This window comes from Globicephala melas, chromosome 3 (assembly GCF_963455315.2).
Source record: "Globicephala melas chromosome 3, mGloMel1.2, whole genome shotgun sequence".
In the NCBI taxonomy this organism is placed as follows: domain Eukaryota; kingdom Metazoa; phylum Chordata; class Mammalia; order Artiodactyla; family Delphinidae; genus Globicephala; species Globicephala melas.
The window spans coordinates 68,271,000-68,292,971 of NC_083316.1; positions in this window are offsets into that span (position 1 = coordinate 68,271,000).

Consider the following 21,972-nt stretch of genomic DNA (forward strand, 5'->3'; position numbering starts at 1 on the left):
TATTTTTTTAGAGTCTACATATAAGTGAGATCATGTGGTAGTTGCCTTTCTCTGTCTGACTTATTTCACTCAAGATCCATCAACGTTGCTGCAAGTGGAAGGATTCCCTTCTTTTTGTGGCTGATAAAGGGTTAATATCGAAAATATATAAGGAACTCATACAACTCAATAGAAAAAAAAATAGTCCAATTTTAAAAATGGATTAAGTATTCCATTGTGCTTATACACCACATTTTCTTGGTTTGTTTTTGTTTTGTTTTTGTTTGGTTTTGGGGTTTTTTTGGCCACACCATGGGGCATGTGGGATCTTTGTTCCCCAACACCACATTTTCTTTATCCATTCATTTATTGAAGGACACAGGTTGTTTCCAAGTCTTGGCTATTGTAAAGAATGCTGCAGTGAACGTGGGGTGCAGTTATCTTTTGGGAACAGTGATTTCATTTCCTTTTGATGTAGGTACAGAATGGAATTGCAGGATCGGGGGTAGTTCTAATTTTAACTGTTCGAAGAACCTCCATACTGTTTTTCTTAGTGGTTGTACTAACTTGCATTCCCAATTCCTACCAACAGCACACAAGAGTTCCCTTTTCTCTACTTCCTTGCCCATATTTGTCATCTTTTGTCTTTTTGATGATAACCATTCTAAGAGGTATAAAGTGATATCTCACTGTAGATTTGATTTGCATTTCCCCTGATAGTGAGTGATGTTGAGCACCTTTTCATTGGTGGCTGATGGTCATTTGAATATCTTCTTTACATATGGTATATTCAGAACATTTGCACATTTTAAAAATTGGATTATTATTTTTTCTATTGAGTTATATGAGTTCCTTATGTATTGTGGATAATAACGCCTTATTTTATGTGTGGTTTGCCAGTATTTTCTCCCATTCCATATGTTAACTTTTCATTTTTTTTGATCATTTCTTTTGCTGTGCAGAAGCTTTTTAGTTTAATGTAGTCCCACTTGTTTACTTTTCTTTTGATTTTTGTGCTTTAAGTATTATATCCAAAAATTCATTGTAGGGGCCCATGATAAGAAGCTTTTTCCCTATGTTTTCTTCTAGGAGTTTTATCATTTCAGGTATTACATTTAAGTTTTTAATCTATTTTGAGTTAATTTCTGTGATGGGTATAAGATAAGGGTTTAGTTTCATTCTCTTGAATGTGAATATCCACTTTTCCCAGCACCACTTATTGAAGAGACTATCTTTTCTCCATTGAGTATTCTTGGCTTCTTTGTCAATATTAGTTGACAGTATATGAGTGGGTTTATTTCTGGGCTCTTGATTCTGTTCCTTTGGTATATGTGTTTTTATGCCAGTGTCCTACTCTTTTGACTGCTATAGCTTTGTACTATTGTTTGAAATCAGAAATTGGGATGCTTCTAGCTTTGCTCTTTCTTAGGGTTGCTTTGGCTATTAGGGGCCCTTTGTGATTCCATACAAATTTTAGAATTGTATTTTCTAGTTCTGTAAAAATTGCCATTGTAATCTTGATAGGGATTGCATTGACTCTTAGATTGCTTTGGCTAGTAAGGATGTTTTAACAGTTTTAATTTTTCCAATCCATGAATACAAGATATCTTTCCCTTTGTGTCTTTTTCATTTTTTTTTTTTTTTAATCAGAGTCTTGTAGTTTTCAGTGTAGAAATCTTTCACCTCCTTGGTTAAATTTATTCCTAAGTATTTTATTGTTTTTTATTGCTGTTGTAAATGAGATTGTTTCCTCTATTTTTTTCAGATAATTCACTACTAATTTTTGTGTGTTGATTTTGTACCCAGCAACTGAATTCATTCATTAGATGTAACAGCTTTTGGTTGAGTCTTTAGGATTTTTCCATATATAAAATCATGTCTTCTGCAAATAGAGCCAATTTTACTTCTTTATTTCCAATTATGATGTCTTTTATTTATTTTTTCTTGCCTGACTGCTCTGTAAGATGGGCTCCACAGTGGCCTAGATTCTCTGGTCAGGCTTTCTAGTTAGGCGAGCCTGGATACTATAGTCAGCAGTAGGCAAGTCTATGAATTAGCTTCACTGCTTGAGCCAAGTGATAGAAAAGGCCTCAAGGCTGGTATGGCTCATTGCTTGGGGACTCCATTCAGGCAGAACTGTGCAACTAGTTGCCTGGCCAGTTGGGGCCACTGACTTTGCTCTGCCAGATGGAGAGAGCCAATGACTGGGCTCTCTCCTCATATGCTACTGTATGTAATTGGGGTTGTTAGGATGGGTTACACAACTTACCAGGTGCTTTCGTTAGGTTTTCTGGTTGAGCAGGGCTGATGTTTGCACTCACCAGTTGGCACATGAATCAGTTTCCCTACCTGGGCAATGCAGTAAAACAGGCTCGATGTTTGGGGTCCCAAATCAGGGTGAGCTGCATGCTGGGTTCTGTGGTCAGACAAGGCTACCATCTTTGCTGTATAGATAGGGAAAGCCGCTGTTTAGGATTTCTGCTTGGGTGATGCTTTGTCTGACAAGATCTGAATATTGGTTGCTATAAGTCCATCCCCCTTCTGCATCACAATCTGATCTCCAGTTCAAGCCTTGCAGATTCCCATCTTGATCCTCATGGGGGCAAACCTGTGTGGGCCTCCCAGGAAGTGACCCACAATGCTGGAGGAGCTGGATACCTCCACTGGGCTCTCTTTTTCCCACTGGAGAAATCGTAGGCCCAGGGGATCCTCTTGGTGTGGTGTTGTGTTAGTCTGGGGGAAGGGTGATGTAATCAGAGTATAGCCATGCCTCTTACCCTTCTAATGCAGTCCTTCTTGGTCTCTGTGGTCAGCTATGGATAGTTGCTAGTTGGTCTTCTTGTGAGGGGGGCTGGGGTCAAGAATGATCTGTGTCACTATCTTGATGACATCACTGGTAGATATCATTCCCACATGGAGGAATGGGAATAAAATGAACAAACACAGATTTGGAAGTGGTATCTCAGTCTAAAGCTTTTTGAAAAATCCTTATGTTTGTATAAATATGCTTGAATCTAAAGGTAACTTTCTGAACTAACAGGTGAATATGGCTAACAGTGACTTCTGCTTTCACTGTAGAAACTCATCTCATTGGAAGCATATTTTACTAGGCTCAGATGAACTCAAATTTATGGGTTATAAATTTATCTTCTATAAAAATATCTTATAGGTCATCTACCCATGGGAATAACAATTTTCTGATTCAAATAAAACTTTTGAGAGGCATATAAGAGTACTCAGAAAGCTTGTGTGGATCAAATAACCTTTGTCAAATAATATTTGTGATAACTGAAGTATAGCAGCAGAAATATAAAGATCTGATTTACTCTGAAATAAGGATAAATATCAAAATTTTAAAAAATGGCTTCCCTGGTGGCGCAGTGGTTGAGAGTCCGCCTGCCGATGCAGGGGACACGGGTTCGTGCCCCGGTCCGGGAAGATCCCACATGCCGCGGAGCGGCTAGGCCCGTGAGCCATGGCTGCTGAGCCTGCACGTCCGGAGCCTATGCTCCGCAACCGGAGGGGCCACAACAGTGAGAGGCACGCGTACCGCAAAAAAAAAAAAAAAAAAAAAAAAATAAGACTCAGTGTTTGAGTTGTTATTTTCTGGACTTCAAATGCTTTCAAGTGTTGCCATTTCTGTCATATGTGCATTGCTTCAGCAGCAAAGAAATCAACCAACATAAGGAGGTGCTTGGAAAAGCCTGATACTCCTATTCTGAGCATTAGATACTAGAACAGCTATTTTCAAAAAGAAAAGATGGACGTGAAGGTTTTCTCTTGAATGTAGGTGTATGAAGTTTCTTTTTAAAAGTTTTTCAATGTAATTGCTTCAGAAAATCAAACATTGTTCAAAACATATACTATTTAAAATGTTCTATTTTTATTTACTTTAACACATGATCAAAATGAAAATGTATCCTATCTTAGCCACATTGCTTTCTGATCTAATTAAATGAGCATGCATATATTCATGAGTCAGGACTATAGTCTGACTTGCTTGTTTGTTTTTCTAGTGAGAAGAAATGTGTATTGAGCATAATATGCAGTTTTTGTTTTGTTTGTTTTTTAAAATATTATTTAATTGGCCAAAGCTATATTTGAAGTTGGAAGAGAGGAATTGAAGGGAGACTCTGATTATTCATTTTATATCCATGTCATCCTGAGAATGCTGGGGTATACAGGAAGTAATGGATGAAAATTAAAATATCTGTAACTTAATCTTTCTGTAGACTTATTGTGTTACTTAGAAAAATATCTGGAGTAAAGGAAATAATGAGATGTCTTTTGCTTATATATTCGCTATCTTTCTGAAACTAAAGTGACCTCCAAATTCCATTATATCCAGACTCAAAACACTAAATTTAGTAGAAAATAACTTGTCAGACTTGTAAGTCCAGTGATTTTAAGCATTTTTTATTGAATGGAACCAAAGAGGATACTAAGTACATAATACTCAGACAACTGAATACATAGTAATGATGAAATGAGATGGTCTGAGATATCTGTTTTGTTTAAATGCCTGTTTTGTTTCAACAAGTTCATTAGTGATCTGCGTTTAAAATGAGACTTTGTGTAGTAAGGGAGGTGGAGTCTTTTTACATGGAATGGAGTATTTCTTTGTGTGAGACTGAAAATCATTGAGGGGATTATTTGCACAATTATTCTTTATGCAGCTCAATTAATATGGGCAAGAAAAAGAGAAACACATCCAGCAATGTCAGCCAATGGCAAAATTACGAATTTTCAATTTGGTTCATTAAAAGTATTATGGAAGTACCTTTCCTATCAAGTAAAATTACTAATTTTTGTTTAATAAAAAGAACAAAGATAATTTGGTATAGTAATTAATAGATTTATTTAATTAAATTACTATCTATCCAAATCTGAGATAAAGTATAGCTTGCAGAATGACTGAGGAATTCACCAGCTAACAAGCTGAACACAACAGTAACAAAAAATTCATCTGTTTGAATGCAAAAGGTGGCACACAGACATCTGCTCTTACTTTTTCTTAAGGGCTTAATACGTGATAAGAAAGCCAGATGACTTCAAACTTTTGATCATCTTATCTGAAGTACTAAATAAAAATAAATTTCTTCCAGAAAGAATTGATTTTTAAAAATAGCTTGATGCTCTGTTTTGTCACTTGTTTTTCTAAAATAAGAGAAGAAATCTCAGTATGGAGGCTGTTGTATAGGAAAGTACAAGACAGAAGTGCAGGATGGTAAAAGAAAATCGTCTTCCCGGCAATCCAGTAACAGAAATTTAATGCAGTTTTCCGGATCCTTAAGTGTTTCAAATTCAGAGCACAGTGTGGTCTAGCCTCTGAAAAAATATTCTATTTTAGGAGGCTCAAAATAAAGGTTTTAGAGGTATTCAGTTTTTGATATGTTCTCAGTTGTGTACTGTCCATAAGCCAAAGTTTCCCTGGTTCAAAATATATCTAATATCTGTGCTCTACCACTGTCAATTATGAGAGCCTAATACAAGAGTACTTGTCAATCATTTTGAACTACACCAAAAATGCAAAGAATCACACTGAAAAGTATTCTGTTTTTGTATGTGTTTTTCCTTAAATCTTCCCTTAATTCACTGCCACAGGCAGAAAATACATCCTAGTGAGAGATAATACCTTCTCTATGCTGAAAAGCTAAGTGTATGCAGGATGATATTAATTATACCAAGTGCTAATTATACAATATAAATGTATGCAACAAAGAGTTTTCAAGAAATGTTTTGGTGCATTTTTTCCCCCACATTTAGTAGTTTATTAAATAACTTTATGTCATAGTAAAATTCCTTTTATTAGCCAAAAGGAGAATTGAGAATTTTAGAAATTAGTTATAAATTGATTCCATTTCAAAACAGTAGCAGTTAATGCAGTTATGCAAAATTAGTTATAAAATGAACAGACTGCTCAAAAATAAATGAAAAAGAAAAGACTCTCTTCAACAGATAGCAAGTTAGTAATCACTATTAACCTCCACAGAATACAAAGTATAACACCAAAGGGGATGTGATTACTGTTCTGGAATATCAACATTACTTTGCACTTTCTCTTTATAAGGAATTTTCAAAGTTAGTTACTTAACTAAGTTACTAGAATGCGTTCAACAAATATTTAATGTTTACTTTGTAGGTGAGATTCATGATCAGATGTAGCTTTTTAGTTATCAATATGTATAACAAAATATAAGTCTAACCGAATCGTTTAAGGAATTTCAATGAAAGATTTCCTTGATGATATATATTTGCTAAACATTAGAGCAGCCCAGTGAAGACATATTTCATTGCCCTTTGCCCTGTGTCTAAATTCCGATAGGTTGGAAGGGTTATGATTTTGATAATGTCAATCTCAGGGATATCCAAGCTGCCACCTAAACAACTCATTGTTCTTTCCTGCTGATCCTATGTGCATGCTGACTCAGGGTGAAGTTAAAAAAGGACACTTTGACTTTGAGGACATTGCATTTGATTTGCATGTCATCTTTCAAGATAAAATATCACAAAGTGTGCCTTTCTGAAGGGTGAGTGCAAACCAGAAAAGACTGTAGTAGTCAAAAATAATATTGACAATTGTTTATACTATACTGATCAAAAAGGTAATATATGATGAGAAAATGGAAAAAACTGACCAGTAAATAAATTGGGCCAATTTTATTCCCTGAAAATTAAGTTGAAGTGAGATTGATGAAAGGTAAATAAAATGTAAGTTAGATATTGGCCTCTTATAACCTAAGGCAGATATCATTGTAAACTGAATGATTACCTTAGAGAGTGAAGATTTGGAAATAGTGGCTCTCAATATCATCACTGCTACTGACAGTGCTTGCTTGACAAAGCTCATTTGGAGTATTTCAAGTATCCTAACTGATTGTCGCCAGACCAAAAATCTAATTCTAAGTCATATCTTTGTTCCCCATAGCTTACAGGATTAGCATCAATTCCTTAGTCCAATGTGTAATTCAGGGACTAGTATGTGTACCTATTTCTTTAATTATATATCTTGCTACATATCACCACCCCGCTCCATGCCCATTGCAAGTCATACCCCAATCTTTGACATGTATTCATAATTTCTGAGTCATCCTGTTGTATAGCCTTGTGATCTTTCACACTATTTTATTAGGCAAGAGTATACCCATATCCCTGTTTTCATATAAAGCATCTCTGAAATTTCAGTGTTTAACTCCAGCATACATCTTTCTATGGTGCTTTTTGTGGCCATGATATAATTTAGCCCTCCCTCCTTAGACTTTTCATACACCTTGTCCAAATTTCCATCTTAGCATTAATGACACTTGATTTAAAAATAACATTTTTTTCTACTAGTTTACAAACTTCTGGAAGCTCAGTTTACATTTTATTTGCATTTCTACCCATGATATTTGATATAGACTAGATGCTTAATAAAGACAATGAATGAATGAGACTGATATAAATACTATAAGAGAAATAAAGGGAAAGGGAGGTGTTCCAGATGTGGGAAAATAGGAAAAGGGCTGATTAGTACATTATATTTGCTCAAGGAAGAAAAGTGAAAGTAATTTTTAGATCTCCTTCTCAATGGTTTAGGATGGTTCACCGGAATTCATTCAGAAAGAATATTCAGTCCTGGAATAAATTATTTGTGTTTGACTACACCTTCCCTATCCTATCACCTTTGGGGATCTGAAAACAAGTACAGCATGTATAAATGAAAACTCTAAAAATGTCTTTTACATATTCATAGGCAAATTACTGTCAAGGCCCCATGACTTTATGGCTGATTGCAGACCAGTCTCTGATTCCAGTCTCTTTTCCACTTCAAGGTATTTAAGACAGTTACCACCAGGTTATCTTCTCCAAGCCCTTTACTCCTTTATCATGTCATTCCCTTGGTCATATCATATTTTTAATGACTTGTATAATCCTACCTGTCCAGAAAATCACTGCTTTGGTATTTTTTCCCCACATAATTTATAAACTAAGGCATTTGTACTAGAGATTCTGACTTAGCAGTTGTTAGCTAGGGTTCATAATTGTATAATTAAATCAAAATAGTGATTTCATATATATCTGCGATGGGAAAAAAAACATTTAAAGGCCAAAGTACAGACATATTACCCAAACATCCAAGGTCCTTTGTTATCTGGTCTCAAACTGGCTTTACAGCAATATCTCCCACTGTTTTACCCACAAACACATTATTCTAATGGAGGAGGAGGAATCACAGAATGGAGAGATATACCATGTTCTTGGATTGGAAGAATCAACATTGTGAAAATGACTCTACTACCCAAAGCAATCTACAGATTCAATGCAATCCCTATCAAACTACCACTGGCATTTTTCACAGAACTAGAACAAAAAATTTCACAATTTGTATGGAAACACAAAAGACCCCGAATAGCCAAAGCAATCTTGATAATGAAAAATTGAGCTGGAGGAATCAGGCTCCCTGACTTCAGACTATACTACAAAGCTACAGTAATCAAGACAGTATGGTACTGGCACAAAAACAGAAAGATAGATCAATGGAACAGGATAGAAAGCCCAGAGATAAACCCATGCACAAATGGTCACCTTATATTTGATAAAGGAGGCAAGAATATACAGTGGAGAAAAGACAGCCTTTTCAATAAGTGCTGCTGGGAAAACTGGACAGGTACATGTAAAAGTATGAGATTAGAACACTCCCTAACACTATACACAAAAATAAGCTCAAAATGGATTAAAGACCTAAATGTAAGGCCAGAAACTATCAAACTCTTAGAGGAAAACAGAACACTCTATGACATAAATCACAGCAAGATCCTTTTTGACTCACCTCCTAGAGAAATGGAAATAAAAGCAAAAATATACAAATGGGACCTAATGAAACTTCAAAGCTTTTGCACAGCAAAGGAAACCATAAACAAGACTAAAAGACAACCCTCAGAATGGGAGAAAATATTTGCAAATGAAGCAACTGACAAAGGATTAATCTCCAAAATTTACAAGCAGCTCATGCAGCTCAATAACAAAATACAAACAACTCAATCCAAAAATGGGCAGAAGACCTAAATAGACATTTGTCCAAAGAAGTTATACAGATTTCCAACAAACATATGGAAGAATGCTCAACATCATTAATTAATCATTAGAGAAATGCAAATCAAAACTACAATGAGATATCATCTCACACCAGTCAGAATGGCCATCATCAAAAAATCTAGAAACAGTAAATGCTGGAGAGGGTGTGGAGAAAAGGGAACACTCTTGCACTGCTGGTGGGAATGTAAATTGATACAGTCACTATGGAGAACAGTATGGAGGTTCCTTAAAAAACTACAAATAGAACTACCATACAACCCAGCAAACCCACTACTGGGCATATACCCTGAGAAAACCATAATTCAAAAAGAGTCATGTACCAAAATGTTCATTGCAGCTCTATTTACAGTAGCCAGGACATGGAAGCAACCTAAGTGTCCATCAACAGATGAATGGATAAAGAAGATGTGGCACATATATACAATGGAATATTACTCAGCCATAAAAAGAAACAAAATTGAGTTATTTGTAGTGAGGTGGATGGACCTAGAGTCTGTCATACAGTGTGAAGTAAGTCAGACAGGGCAAATCAAATACCATATGCTAACACATATATATGGAATCTAAGAAAAAAAAAAAGGTCATGAAGAACCTAGGGGTAAGACTGGAATAAAGACACAGACCTACTAGAGAATGGACTTGAGGATATGGGGAGGGGGAAGGGTAAGCTGTGACAAAGTAAGAGAGTGGTATGGACATATATACACTACCAAACGTAAAATAGATAGCTAGTGGGAAGCAGCCACATAGCACAGGGAGATCAGCTCGGTGCTTTGTGACCACCTAGAGGGGTGGGATAGGGAGGATGGGAGGGAGGGAGATGCAAGAGGGAAGAGTTATGGGAACATATGTATATGTATAACTGATTCACTTTGTTATAAAGCAGAAACTAACACACCATTGTAAAGCAATTATACTCCAATAAAAAATTACAAAAATAAATAAATAAAATCTGCATGTTGTTTTAGCCACTTGGCTAACTTTTCATTTTATTAGTACTGACTGAAGAATTTGTGAAAGAGGATAAGGCATGGTACAAATATGATTTTAGAGTCAGACAAACCCTGCTTTCAATCCATATCCAACCTTTACTACTTCTGTATTACCTCTGAGTTTCTCAGTTTCCTGTCTGTAACCTGTACAGATTAAATAAGATAATACAAGTGAAGCATCTGGTAAAGTGTCAGTTTTAAATGAACATTAGTTGCTTTTCTCATTATCTAACTATACATATTTGTATGCTGTTCAACAGTATTTACGTGTTTGTGTATGAATCATCTTCAGCTTTAAAATGCCTTTTAAATATAATTATAAATTGCAGGACCACTTCCTAAGACTCCTTAAGCCAAACACCTCAAAGTTCTAGGTATCTTTCACAGAGTTAGAGAAAATGGTCCTTTCTATCACTTTGAGGCTCAGCCATGTATAGCTACATTTGGAGCCTAGTAAGCTGTGTATAGGACATTTATTCAATGTGTGTATGCTTTGGCTTTGAGACAAACAAACTTTTGACTCAAAATAATAAATGATCAAAATTTTGAGAGAGAAAATAAAAGCTTCTTTATCTTATATACTTTCATCCGCTAAAATTTTGTATTTCGAAGATGACATCTTCCTCAGTCTGTTTTCAGACTTTTTTTACTAAACTCGCCAGGAAAATTAATGATGTAGGACAATGGACTTGAAGTTATTTAGGAAATAAGTGTCTCATAAGAGACTTGGTAATATGACAAATGTATTTTGAAACAGTATTAGTACTAATCAGCATAGTGGAGACATGTGCATTAATATCTTAGGGGACACATTTGAAATGATTATGCAGTTGCCTTTGACATGATTGCGATATAGTACAGTGACATGGAGGTGTTAACATTTTATTTTCTTTGACCATTACCTTTCTGGTTGCTAACTAGGGGTCATGGTGGATCAGTGTATTGATTGCTGGAAGGCAGAAGTTAATAGAAAGGCAGTCAGCTAACATTGCCACTTTTTGAGTTTCTACTTGGATAGTCAGATGCTCAAATGTCATTTAGGTGTCAGGGTACACACCAAAGAAGCATTGGTTTAATTTAAAATTTTTAAAAATTTTTATTGGGGTATAGTTGATTTACAATGTTGTGTTAGTTTCAGATGTAGAGCAAAATGTATCAGTTATACATATACATATATCCACTCTTTTTTAGATTCTTTTCCCATATAGACCATTACAGAGTACTGAGTAGAGTTCCCTGTGCTTTATACTAGGTCCTTATTAATTATCTATTTTATATATTGTAGTGTGCATATGTCAATCCCAATCTCCCAATTTATCCCTCCTTCCCCTTTCCCCGCCGGTATGCCTAAGTTTGTTTTCTACATCTGTGACTCTATTTCTGTTTTAAAAATAAGTTGATATGTACCATTTTTTTAGATTCCACATATAAGTGAATCATACGGTATTTGTCTTTCTTTGTCTGATTTTCTTCACTCAGTTTGTATGGAAACACAAAAGACTCTGAATAGCCAAAGCAATCTGTTTCTTTCTAAAACAAATCTCACCAGTAGTCTTTGTGTTAAGCAATTGTTTTAGATATGGGCATTCCTATTTTGTGAAGACAGTTTAGCTCTTGGTCTTTAAAATATATATATATATATTTTTTTTTTTTCTCTTTCTCAGTGAGAGTTTGTATTTCCTCTCCTGCCCCTAATTCTGACACTTTTTCACTGCAAGGAAAATTAACTTTAACCAGTTTCTTAAAAGTAAATGAGCAAACACTTTCTTGTTCATTGTTTTCTTGAATTTTTTGAAACTTTATAAAGACTTGTGTTATGGTAATTTTATAATTGAATCTGGCTTAATTGGGCCACTTCAAAATGGAATTGTGCATTTTAAATGTGTGGCAAGGCTCTTAACAGTGAAGCTTGTATTTAATAATGATTTGTGTGCAGGCTAAAATGCTGAAAACAGTGCTGTTGGCTTTTGCCTCTCTATTACAAGTGCAGTATACACTAATGGCTCAGTAAGTGTTTGTCTCTTTCAGAGATGAATCTGAGCAGAATTTCCATTTAAAATGTGAACAAGGGCATAGAAATCTATTTTGAAAGTGGAGATGTTGAAAAATAAGCTAGTCAGCCATCTTTTTAATGAAATTTCCATTGTATCTGTTATACAGGCTACTTACACATGGTTTCTATTTTTCAAGTACCAGTGAACCATTCCATGATAGCCTGAAAGTGCAAAAACTATTAAAAATAGGTTTTATCAGAAACTGTAAATAAACTATTTTATTAATAAACATAATCCAGCCTGTAACTAGATATTAGTTTAAGATACAATATTTGTAATTTTCAAAGCCTATCACATTTATTCTATAGCTTTATTCCAAACTCTTCAAAACTATGAGTTATGACATTTAAACTCTGCACAAAAATGTTGAATTACCCAGAGAATAAAGAAAGCTACCAATCAAATATGGCTAATTAATTGTTTTCTGTAAAGATTTTTCTAAAAATAAAAACTCTCACATATTTTATTTCTAGGTTAGTTATACATGGCTATTGCATGACTTATGTGAGAAAATACTATGTATATTCTATTTAACTTGTTTTTTAACTTCATTAGATCTAAATTTTGCATATTAAAAGGCAACTGATATTCTCATACTGCTTATTTACATCAACTGATTTACAAAGGAATTGTTATTCATATGAGTGAATTTTCCAATAACATTTACACTCTGTATTTGTCAGGGTTCTCCAGACAACGAGAACTAATAGGAAATAAATAAATACATATATATATACATTTATATTAATATTTTATAGTAATAAAATATATTATATGTAATATATATGTGTAAAAAGAGGTTTTCCTGTGAGGAATTGGCTCACACGATTATGGAGGCTGAGAAGTTCCACAATGTGCTATCTATAAGCTGATGACCTAGGAAAATTGTGGTGTAGTTACAATCTGAATCTGAAGGCCTTAGAACCAGAAGAACCAGTGGTATAAGCTCTAGTCCAAGTCCAAAGGACTGAGAATCAGAGGGATGATGGTATATAAATTCCAATCCAAGGATAGGAGAAGACCAATATCCCAGCTCACTTAGCCAGAGAAAGTGAATTCCCCTTTCTTCCTCCTTTTTGTTCTGTTTCAGCCTTCAGTGGACAAGATGATGCCTATCCACGTTGGGGAGGGAAATCTGCTTTACTTATCCCACCAATTCAATGCTAATCTCATACAGAAACACCCTCAAAGACACACTGAGAAATAATGTTTAACCAAAGATTTGGGCATCTTATGACCCAGTGAATTTGACATGTAAAATTAACCATTAACTCTCATTATTGCAGAGTTCTTGTAAGGATCAGGTGGAATAATAGATATGAAATACTTTCTATACTCTAATACTAAGAATGCTTAAATATTGTTACCAATTTTTTTTTTTTTTTTTTGCGGTACGCGGGCCTCTCAGTGTTGTGGTCTCTCCCGTTGCGGAGTACAGGCTCCGGACGCGAAGGCTCAGTGGCCATGGCTCACGGGCCTAGCCGCTCCGCGGCATGTAGGATCTTCCCGGACCGGGTCACGAACCCGTGTCCCCTGCATCGGCAGGCGGACTCTCAACCACTGCGCCACCAGGGAAGCCCTGTTACCATTTTTATAATTATCAGCCCTAATAGCCATAATAACGTCATTTTTAGTTGTATAAAACCAAAGAGAAAAAATATAGCAAAAAAATAAGAACAGTTTATTAAAAAGGAGAAAAATTAAGAATAATTTTGTATACTAGGAGATACATGCAATCAAAATATTTATTTTTCTATGAAAACTTAAGAGCCCAGAGACGTATCAGATTTTCTCTTTTTCTTCCTCTGTACACTTATAACATAGTTATGTCTATGTATATATCAGCATTTACATTTAATTTTGAATTACTTGATGACATACTGAGATCACGTATCATTTATTTTTATACTCTCAGTGTATGCCAAGGTAACGATATGATGTTGGGACCCAGTGAGTATTTGTTAAATAAATGTTATTGGTCATCACTGGGACACAAGGATAGCACAGAATGGACTTTTGTGCCAATTAGAAAAAGGTGAACTCTCTGGGAAGACAATTAGATGAAGTGCTGCTTCCTTAAGAGCTAATATAGTACTGCCAGAGTTCATTATTTGGAGAATAGAGAGGAACCTGGATTTCATACTTCTTAGTAGATCAACTTTGTGCAGATTGCTGCTGAACACAACATCTTCAAACATATGCAGGTATCCTAATCATTATTTTGCTTTGCCATTTCCTGCAGAAGCATCTAGTTATGTAGCAATGTAGGAGGCATCAATAAAGCCATGGAAAAGAAACCAACTTGTCATGTATGGGCTACTTATCACTGTGGTTTAATTACATAATGAATTTAGTAGTATAAATTATAACCTTCTATGGTATAGCCAGGTTTATTCTTGTTGCACAATTATTATAAACACATTCATTATAAAAATTACCAAGGTAGTCCAGTAGAGAAGGAATCAAGCTAAATTCATTACCACTAGCAGAAATAGAACTCAAAACATTTCCCCTGTTCTTAAATGGAGTTACCTGTGCCTTAGGGAGCTACAAGTTTCTGAGTCATGGGATAATCATAACCACAAGATAAACATGGATTATCTTCCTGAGGAGCAACAATATTATTGATACTTAGAGTTTCGAGGAAGAAAGTGTCCAAATTCTATGCTATCATAAGATTTCATCAATCACAATCAATGCAGAATCAGTCAATGTGCACTGGGTTGCCAGAGAAAACTTAATTTTTATGAGTAGTTTTTATGCGGTGTAGTGCTCGAAAAGTTAGTATATTTCTGTAATTTGGATCTCTGATGGCACGAGTGTCGCAACTGCTGACATAAGGGTGCTAATGCCAGAGGCCCCATAGAAAGTCCTAGTCCAACCAAAACAAGATGGAATATCTAGCTTCTCTTCTGGTAGTCAGCATGTGCCAAATCACAAATACACTCTTAAGAACAAAACTTTAGTTTTTTTAAGGAGGGCTTGACGCCATATAAATCCATATATTTTTCCCCTCTACTAATTCATTCTCTCACTCCCTTACACACACACACACACACAATATTTTCACACAAATCAACAATGTATTTCAGCTATTTTAGATCTAATAAAATTGCAGCTGTAGAATTCCTGATTCTATTCCATAATATAATAATATTAGTGTTGACTTTAGTGTTAACTTTTTTAAATTTTAAAGAATATTAATAATTAAATTTATATTTTTCTCAGGATTTTGATGACTAAAAGTAGAAAGTTTGAAATATGAGCATGAAAAAAGGGAAATTATAAAACATATTAAGACAGATTCAGAATAACTTGAAATCATCCATTTTTGTCATAGATATCATGTTTTTCCTGAGCCTTTAGATAGGACGCAACTTGCAAATTCTAGATATTACAAATGAATCAATAGTAGACAGGATCAATCAATCTGAGAAGTAAAAAAAGAGAATCTTTTAATTAAGCTTTTAATTTTGAGGTAATTAAACTTTTACATGCAGTTGTTAAAAGCAGTAATAGATGTTACATGAACCCTTTACCCAGTTTCGTTCAATGGAATCATCTTGCCAAACTATAGTATAATGTCAAAACCAGGATATTGACATTGATATAGTAAAATGGAATATTTTCATTACCACAAGGATCCCTCATATTGCACCTTTACAGCCACACACACACAGCCACACACAGACCCCCCCACACACACACACAAACTCACCTACACACACACACAAGCTTCATTCTGGTCCCCAACTTTAATCTCTGATAACCATTTCTATAATTTTTTCATTTCATGAATGTTACACAAACAGAATCAAACAGTAAGTGACCTTTTGGGATTGGATTTTTCACTCAGCATAAATCTCTAGCGATCCATCCAGATTGTTGGATGAATCAATAACTTATTCCTTTTTACTTCTGAGTTACAATTCATGGTGTGATTTGTATTTCAGTTTATTTAACCACTCACTATTGAAGAAGTCTGGGTTGTTTCTAGAGTGAGCAAGTTTTATTGGAGTTATTTTGTTGGCACTGTTGTGTTTCTGTTGCCAGCTGCTTCTGTTCCATCTCTGAGATACATGAGGCACAAAGAAAATCCAGAGAAGTCACTGCTATGTCTTTCCTTGAGTCTGCCTTTTGCTCTCCACCTCTCAAAGTCTTATGTTTGTTTTATATATAATGTCTACAGATTTTATTTGTACTTAAAAGGATATGGGATATATGTTTACTCCATATTCTGGAAGTGGAAGTTAAGGAAAGAAATTTTGATCAATCACACTTAAAAATCAACCTATACAACATAAAATCCAAGCAATGAGCTCAGGAAAGCACTGTCAGTTGCTGTCATTCCAAAGGGTATGCTTGCATTGTTTATCAAGTATTGATCATGATGTAAATATAATAAACTAGAAACAAATTTGGGTTTTGCCATTTAAATACTTATTTCAAAAATACAGATTTGGTATTCAACTGGGTGTAACCTTGAAAATTTCCATCTCTATCCAGTTGTAGACTTTTGCTGGGCATGGGAATGGTAATTATGGTTAAGATTTTCAAGCTTAAGGTTGAGTTGTTTTTTTTTTTTCTTTTTCATGAAGAAATGAAAATATCATAATAAAGATACCAAACATGGAAAGAAGGGTGAATTCACTGTTTTCCTTAATAATATGAAAAATGGTTTATAGTTTACTTCATTAAGGTAATATTTAATCACTCACCTGTCACAACTTCAAGACAAAATTTTTACAGTTTTCATGACAATTGACAATATTATTAAGTGAAATTTTTTTGTTAAAAACACTATTCCAATAACTTAGGTAAAATTTGCAGTAGGGTAATTTACTAATAGTAAGAATGTGAAATCACTTCTCTTCATAAAAAAAGACATTTGCTAACTATTTTAAGACTGACCAGTAGTAAATAAGAACCTTAAAATTTGCCATGTTATTCTAGCTATGTGAGTTGATTTTTCAGTAAGAAATTACAGTTATCAGAATGTTTCCCAAGAGCAACCAGCAAGATTCCCCCAGATGGTTTTTTAAAATTAATATGAATATATATAGTAGAGACAAGATTTATATGAATTTTAGATCCTTCAGTTGTGTTCTGTGCATTTTGACAGATGCTTTGTGCTCTTGCCACCAGATATCCCACTTTCTATCATTAGAGGTTCTTCATGGAAAAGTTGGAGAAAGGAGCTTGTTGGATTATTAGTAGCATTTCTTTTATTTATGGAATTTAGCATTATTATAAATTGAGTTCCATTGTACACTGTGTGAATTTTGTAGACCTATTTTACACCAATTTTCATTTTTTACACTCCTATAGCACATTCTCATAAGCACACTTTATCACCAATTTGAAATATTTAAATTCAAATTCTCATATTACATTGTTACTGGGAAAAATATGTGAAACCATACGGATATGCAGATTACTAATTTATTGACACTGGGTGTGAATAAAACATTGGGAAGAGCAATAAGAATGCATTGTACCTCCAAAATCTCTTGAGTGCCTAGTCTTGTATTTCATCATTTGTTGCACAAACCTTTTCTAATTCCCATCAGGGGCATTGACACTAGATAGACTAGGGATGAGACGTTGCTTTTAAACACTATTTTTTTCATTTGCATGTGATTTTTATCACCATGATAACATTATCATAAGGTGAGGACTTTGGCACTTGAGCAACTGGTAATGGTTCATCAGCTATTTAACCTTTACTGAAAAGTTAACTCTCTCTCTCCAAACTCTTGCATCTCTCTAGGTACCTCACTCACATAGCTGATAGAGTACAAAACATTCTGTACGTAAACTGGATTCTTACATTCTCTCTATCCTCTCTCTCCCTCTTTATAATCTATCTGTCCCCCATACAGAGTGAAGTAAGCCAGAAAGAGAAAAACAAATATCGTATATTAATGCATATATGTGGAATCTAGAAAAATGGTACAGATGAACCTATTTTCAGGGCAGGAATAGAGACGTGGGCATAGAGAACAGACATGTGGACACAGAGGGGGAAGGGGAGGGTGGGACAAATTGGGAGATTAGGTTTGACATAAATACACTACCATGTGTAAAATAGATAGCTAGTGGGAACCTGCTGTATAGCACAGGGAGCTCAGCTCAGTGCTCTGTGACGACCTAGATGGGTGGGATTGGGGGGAGGGAGGTCCATGAGGGAGGGGATATAGGCATACATATAGCTGATTCACTTCATTGTACAGCAGAAACTAACACAACATTGTAAAGCAATTATACTACAATAAAGAAAATCATTATAATATTTCCTAAATTTACTAACTTAAGCCATTTTATGTTTACTAACTAATCTTATTATCTTTTTCTCTTCTAAATAAATAGCTTATCCTTCTAAACATTACTATCCACTCAAAATTAAGAGATAAGTAAATAGATGAAAAGTATTAGCTTCACTTAAACAGTAGTGGCTTCTATGTTTCTTTTATTTCAACAAAATGTTAAAGATGTTGATTATTGGACTACTGTATTGCTAATAACAAGTGAATTTATATAGCTTATACCTGTAAAGTAAACCACATAAATAAAAGTAAACCACTCAGAAGACCACATAAATAACAGTTCACTCTGAGACTGTATCCTTAATCTGGTGTAATTCTCCTGCTGAATAACTGAGCCATATCCCAGTGGAGGACACCACACACCATTGAGAGAGCTATTAGTCACCTATGATCATAGCTATTAGACTGCTTATGGAAGCTGAGAAATGCCACTTCTAAGATTATCATCTCTCTGGAGAAAATCTATACTGTTATAATCTTTACGGCTCCATATAACAACATTATTAAATGACTTAAAACATTTACACTTTATTTGAATAGTACATTAAATTAACATTGAATTGCTGTAGAATTCTTATGAAAGTATGCGTGACATCCACATTAATTCCAAATGAATTCATTATGACTAGTGCTATTACAATGAGTACAAATGCGTTAACAATGACACGATGCTTAAAACAAAGGTTCAAAAAAAAAGGGACACAAATACTGCTATATAGTGTTCAGACTATTTTTTGCTTTACAACAATTTTGTGCGTATACCCCTAAATCCTAATAACAATGCTTCAATAACATATAATATTTAGCATTAACAAAGGATTGATAATGGATGAAGCATCTTCATTAAGTCCTGCTTTAAGGTAATAATGTGAAGACTCCCTTCATTCCACATATCCCAAACTTTTCTGAGCCTCTCAGTTAAACAAGTAAAAACCTTCAATTGTTTTGGAGCTAAGAAATATTCTATCAGCAGGTATCCACCCTCCAGCCACATGGTCTGGCATCAGATATGGCAGATTAATGGGAACTGCCATGTGTACTTTGTCACTCCTTGAAGTACTGCCATTTCGACAGCTCTCCTGCAACAAAATCCTAATTCAGTATCTAGTCTGTGCTGCTTCTTAGGACTATATTCCATACATGTATCTGTTCAAGAGCGTTATGGCCAGAAATGTTGATGTCCCAGATGGCTATACTTGCTAACAAAAAACAGAAATCATTGAATCAAAATGCTTTAGATGTTTCCCATGGGTCCCTTTTCTGAAAGCTTACAATATCAATCAATGAGCACGCCTCAGTAACATAATAAACTTTAATGAATGAACAGTGTTTAAACTTACAAAATATTAGCTATGAAAATGCCTAGGGAAAAATAACATTTATGCACTCATTAAGTCAATATTCATTGAAACCTACTATGTGCTAGACCTTATGAGCTGGGATATACTTGTTGACAAGGTCAGGGCATCTTTTACTCATGGAGCTTGTAGCATAGTGGGGGCTCTACTGACCTCTTAACTATCCTTTACTCAGCTCAAATACCACTTTTTATTATAAATAAAATGACTGGATGTCCTCTGTACTATCTTCACATCTTTCAGCATGGCTTTATTTATTTATGATTTATATAATATCAGCACTTTCTTAATCATATAGGTTTATGTCTAATGTTATTGATACTTAAGAGGAATTATACATGACAAGTAGTCTAAGAGGATGGTATTACCCAATATTTGCACCCTCATGACTGTTAATTTTTATATATTTTCTTCTTGTTATTCGAGATCTTTTTCTGTTGTTCTTTGCCCTAAATGTTTTCCAAGATATTCTTAATACTTAAGCAACTTAAGATTGAAATGAGGCCTTGTTCCACTCAATTTCATTGCCTTTCATTCAGGTTGAAAATTGTGTTAGAGATATTGGGGGCATGACATTTTAAGTTCTCAAAGGCGCACTATGTAAAACATTTTCAAAATATTTATTTTAGCAATCACACTAATATTAATCCCTCACTTATATATGGCACTACTATGTCAGCATCTCATGTTTTGTAGTTTCAAACCTCTGCCTCTCTATTCATTCCTCCAGCCTCAATCTCAGCAAGTTCACTTCACAAATATAAAAAGATCATTAGTTTTCCTCCACTGGGGGGGGGGAATATAAATTTGTACATCCATCGTTCCATTTGCCTCTAAAGAATTCACATATTCATTCCAAAAAAAGCCTGTGATCTTGGTCTTATCACTGCATCTTCTGAGACTTTGCTTGAGAAGTAACCTTTAACCTCTATCCAGTCTTTTTCAACTCTGACATCCTAGAATTGGGATCCTCAATAAATAAAAAGAAGGTAGATAGACAGAGAGATAGATTGATGATAGATAAAGGTAGCAAGGTAGCAAAGAGAATACATGCATTTTAAGCTGGATTTTTTTGCTATTATTACCAAGTTGAAATAAACATATAAAAACATGGAAAGTAACAATTATAAAATATGTAGATCTTACTAAATTTGAATTGACTATTAATATACAAATCCAATATAGTTTTATTTAGAAAATATGCCACCAACTATGTGCTAAGGTTCATAGCAATTATTTTTATTTTATATTAGGGAAGTTGCATTTTAGGGTTTTTCTAACTGCAGGAGCAAGAAAAATCACCACACTGTGAAAGTGAAAACAGTATCTAAGAGAATCAACTGTAGGATTTCTTGGACCTCTTGTTAAATGGATTATCTTTAAAAAATTGCACATGACCTGTGATATCTTAGTCACATCACCACTGAGCCTTTAAAATGGTTGGGCTTCTGAACACAGATGGAGCTCCATTTTGACTCCCCACTTTCAGCTGGGAACCCAAATCATGGGAAAAACTGTGAAAACACAAATACACCCATATCTCACATGCTCATAGGCAAAGGAACATAACTAGAGCTTTGACCCAGAATAATATATGAACACACACAGTAGGTATGGCTCTGGCTCCTGAGTGTAGAGTTGGAATAAATGTTCCAAATATCTGACACGATCTTGTGGGTTGAGAGCTATTATCATGGAAAGAACCAATGGAGAAGTCCTTGGAACACTTTCTTCCTCAAGGGTAAAATCATAGATTGCATTAGAACAAACACAGGAAAAACACAGGAATCTTCATTCCTTTCACAGCTCCATTTAATTATCCGTTTTTGTCAGAACAAAAAATACAAATGGATATTAATGTTAGTCCATTTACAGGGATTGTTCTAGATGTGGTCTCTTTACTGAAATAAGTGAATATTTTGGTATCTTCTGTACAGATATAAATCTGGTAAATATCTTTTATTCTCCATTATGATAATCGAAAAATACCATTGTTTTTTCTTTTTTCTTTTTTTCTCTATATATATTTTTAACATCTTTATTGGAGTATAATTGCTTTACAATGGTGTGTTAGTTTCTGCTTTATAACAAACTGAATCAGCTATACATATACATATATCTTCATATCTCTTGCCTAGTATATATTGACTGTCTTGCCTCTTGGGATATATAAATTATCTGACTC